The following is a 4,642-nucleotide window of genomic DNA, read 5'->3' on the forward strand; positions in this document are numbered from 1 at the left end:
TAAACCCTAAACCCGAAAACCAAAATCCTAAACCCGAAACCTTAAAACCGAATCCGGAACGCTTAATCTGAAACCTTAATCTTGAAACCCTAAACCCGAAACACTAAACTGGAAACTTAAACCCGAAATCCTAAACCCAAAAATCTAAATTCAAAATATTAAACCTGATATCCTAAATGCTAAACCTGAAACCCTAATTTCGAAACCCAAAATCTGAAACCCAAAACCCGAAAAGCTTAACCCAAAACCCTAAATCCAAAACCCTAAACCCTAAACCATAAACCCAAAAATCTAAACTCGAACCCTAAACCCGAAATCCTCGAAATCCTAAATGCTAAACTTGAAATCCTAATCCCAAAACCCTAAACACGAAACCCTTAACTTGAAACCCTAAATCAGAAGCCTTAATCCTGAAACCCTAAACCTAAAACTCTAATCATGAAACCATAAACCCTAAACCTGAAACTCTAAAACTAAAACCCTAATCCTGAAACCCTAAACCTAAAACTCTAATCATGAAACCATAAACCCTAAACCCAAAAATCTAAACTCGAAACCCTAAACCCTAAACCATAAACCCTAAACCTGAAACCATAAACCCGAAAAGCAAACTCCTAAACCGAAACCGAAAATCGTAAAACCGAAATACGAAACCCCTAACCTAAACCACTTATCTTGAAACCCTAAACCCAACACCCTAAACCTGAAACACTAAAATCGGAACTTAAACTCGAAATCCTAAACCCAAAAATCTAAACTCGAAACCCTATACCTGAAATGCTAAACCTGAAACCTTGATTCCAAAACCCTAAATCCGAAACCCTAAACCCTAAACCCTAAACGCTTAACCTGAAACCTGAAACCCTAAACCTAAAACTCTAATCATGAAACCATAAACCCTAAACCCAAAACTAGAAACCCTATACCTAGAACCAAAATCCCAATACCCAAAAACAGAAACGCGAATACCTAAACCCCAAACCTCAAACCCTAAACCCGAAACCCAAAACTCTAAACCCGAAACCAAAAACTCAAAATCCGAAATCCTAAACCCGAAACCATAAACCTGAAACCCTAAACATGAATCCCGAGACTCTAAACCTGAAACCCTAAACCCAAAACCATAATCCTGAAACACTTAACCTGAAAGCCTAACCACGAAACCCTTAACTCGAAACCCTAAAACTAAAACTTTAATGTTGAAACCCTAAACCCGAAACTCGAAACCCAAAACAAGAAACCTTAAACCTTAATCCAGAAACCCTAAACCCAAAATCCTAAACTAGAAATCCCAAACCTGAAACCCTAAACCTGATACCCTAAACTCGAAACCAAAAATCTTAAACCCGAATCCCGAATCATGAAACCCTAAACCCTAAAACCTAAACTTGAAACCCGAAACTCAACCCAAAACAAGAAACTTTAAACCTAAATCAAGAAACTCGAAACCCTAAACCTAAAACCCAAAACCATAAACCCAAAATCCGAAACAAGAAATCCTATACCCGAAACCAAAAAATCCTAAATCCCAAATCACTTAACCCCTAACCAGAAACCCTAAATCAAAAAATCTAAACCCTAAACCCAAAATCCAAAATGCTAAACCTGAAACCCTAATCCCAGAACCCTAAATCAGAAACCCTAAACCCTGAACCCGAAACGCTTAACCTGAAACCCTAAACTCAAAACCCTATACCTCATAAACCCTAAATCCTAAACCCTAAACCGTAAACCGTAAACCATAAACCGTAAATCCTAAACCCAAAACTCTAAATCCCCAAAACTCTAAACTCCAGACCCTAAACTTGAATCTCGAAACCCTAAGCCAGAAACCCTACACCTAAAACCCTAATCTTGAAACACTTAACCCGAATTCCTAAACCCTAAACCGTAAACCGTAAACCATAAACCGTAAATCCTAAACCCAAAACTCTAAATCCCCAAAACTCTAAACTCCAGACCCTAAACTTGAATCCCGAAACCCTAAACCCAACACCCTAAACCTGAAACCTTAAACCTAAATCCAGAAACCCTAAACTCGAAACCCTAAACCCAAAACCCTAAACCCTAAACCCAAAATCCTAAACCGAAACCCTAAACCCAAAATCCTAAACCCTAAACTTGAAACCCTAAACCCGAAAACCAAAAATCCTAAACGTGAAACCCTAAAACCAAAATCCGAAACCCTTAACATGAAACCCTAATATTGGAACCCTAAACCCGAAACCCTAAACCCGAATTCCTAAACCCTAAACCCAAAACAAGAAACCCTATACCTAGAACCAAAAACCCAAAATCTGAAATGCGAAAATCTAAACCCCAAACCTCAAACCCCAAACCCAAAACTCTAAACCCGATACCAAAAACTGTACACCCGAAACCCTAAACCTGAAACCCTAAACCTAAAACCCTAATCCTGAAACCCTAAACACGAAACCTTTAACTCGAAACCCTAAAATTGAAACCTTAATGTTGAAACCCTAAACCCGAAACCTTATACTTGAATCCCGACACCCTAAACCTGAAACTCTAAAACTAAAACCCTAATCCTGAAACCCTAAACACGAAACCTTTAACTCGAAACCCTAAAATTGAAACCTTAATGTTGAAACCCTAAACCCGAAACCTTATACTTGAATCCCGACACCCTAAACCTGAAACTCTAAAACTAAAACCCTAATCCTGAAACCCTAAACACGAAACCTTTAACTCGAAACCCTAAAATTGAAACCTTAATGTTGAAACCCAAAACCCTAAATCCAGAAACTCGAAACGCTAAACGCAAAACCGTAAACCCAAAATCTTAAAAAAGAAATTCTATACCCGAACCCTAAACCCAAAACTCTAAACCTGAAACACTAAACTCGAAACTTAAACCAGAAATCCTAAACCCTAAACCTTAAACCGCAAACCCTAAACCCTAAACCTGAAACCCTAAACCCGAAACCTTATACTTGAATCCCGACACCCTAAACCTGAAACTCTAAAACTAAAACCCTAATCCTGAAACACTTAACTCTAAACCCTAAACACGAAACGCTTAACTTGAAACCCTAAAAATGAAACCTTAATGTTGAAACCCTAAACCCGAAACCCAAAACCCGAAACTCGAAACCCAAAACCAGAAACCTTAAACCTAAATTCAGAAACTCTAAAGTCGACACTCAAAACCCTTAACTAGAAACCGTAAACCCTTAACTAGAAACCGTAAACAGAAACCCAAAACATGAAACCCTAAACTCGAAACCCTAAATCGGAAACCTTAATCCTGAAACCTAAACTTGAAACCTTAAACCCAAATCCAGAAACGCTAAACTTGAAACATTAAACCCAAAACCCTAAAACCAAAATCCTAAACCCTCAACCCAAACCCCTAAACCGAAAACCCTAAATTCGAAAACCAAAATCGTAAACCCGAAACCCTAAAACCGAAATCTGAAACCCTTAACCTGAAACCCTAATCTTGAAACCCTAAATCTGAAACCCTAAACTCGATATACTAAACTCGAAACATAAACCCGAAATCCTAAACCCAAAAATGTAAACTCGAAACCCTAAACCCGAAATCCTAAATGCTAAACCTGTAACCTAAACCCAGAACCCTAAATCTGGAACCCTAAACCCTAAACCCAAAAATCTAAACTCGAAACCTTAAACCCGAAATCATAAATGCTAAACCTGAAACCCAAATCCCAAAACCCTAAACACGAAACCATAAATCGGAAACCTTACTCCCGAAACCCTAAAACTGAAACCTTAAACCTAAATCCAGAAACCCTAAACTCGAAACCCTAAACCCAAAACCATAAACCCAAAATCCTAAACCCTAAACCAGAAACCCTAAACCCGAGAACCAAAATCCTAAACCCAAAACTCTAAAACCGAAATCCGAAACCTGAAACCTGAAACCTTATTCTTGGAACCCTAAACCCGAAACCCTAAACCCAAAACCCTAAATCCAAAACACTAAACTCGAAACTTAAACCTGAAATCCTAAACCCAAAAATCTATATTCGAAACCCTCACCTGAAATCCTAAATTTGAAACCCTAAACCCCAAACGCCTAACCTGAAACTCTGAACCTGAAACTCTATTCATGAAACCTTAAACCCAAAACTAGAAACCCTATACCTAGAACCCAAAATCCGAAACGCGAAAACCTAAACCCCAAACCTCAAACTCTAAACCCGAAACCCTTAACTTGAAACCTCAAACCTGAAACCTCAAACCTGAAACCTTAATCCCAAAAACCATAAACCAGAATCTCTAAACCTAAAACCATAATCCCAAAACACTTAACCTGAAACCCCAAACCCAAAAATCTAATCTCAAAACCCTAAACCCTACACCCGAAACACCAAACCGAAATCCTAAATGCTAAACCTGAAACCGTAATCCCAAATCCCTAAATCCGAAATCGTAAACTCTAAACCCGAAATGCTTAACCTGAAACCCTAAACCCTAAACCCGAAACCATAAACACAAAACTTTAATCATGAAACCCTAAACCCAAATCTAGAAACCCTATACCAAGAACCGTAAACCCTACACTCGAGACTCTAAACCCGAAATCTTAAATGCTAAACCCGAAACCCTATTCCCAAAAGCCTAATCACAAAACCCTAAATTCAAAACTGTAAAC

Source organism: Cicer arietinum, unplaced genomic scaffold, assembly GCF_000331145.2.
Source record: "Cicer arietinum cultivar CDC Frontier isolate Library 1 unplaced genomic scaffold, Cicar.CDCFrontier_v2.0 Ca_scaffold_6278_v2.0, whole genome shotgun sequence".
Taxonomy (NCBI): Eukaryota; Viridiplantae; Streptophyta; class Magnoliopsida; order Fabales; family Fabaceae; genus Cicer; species Cicer arietinum.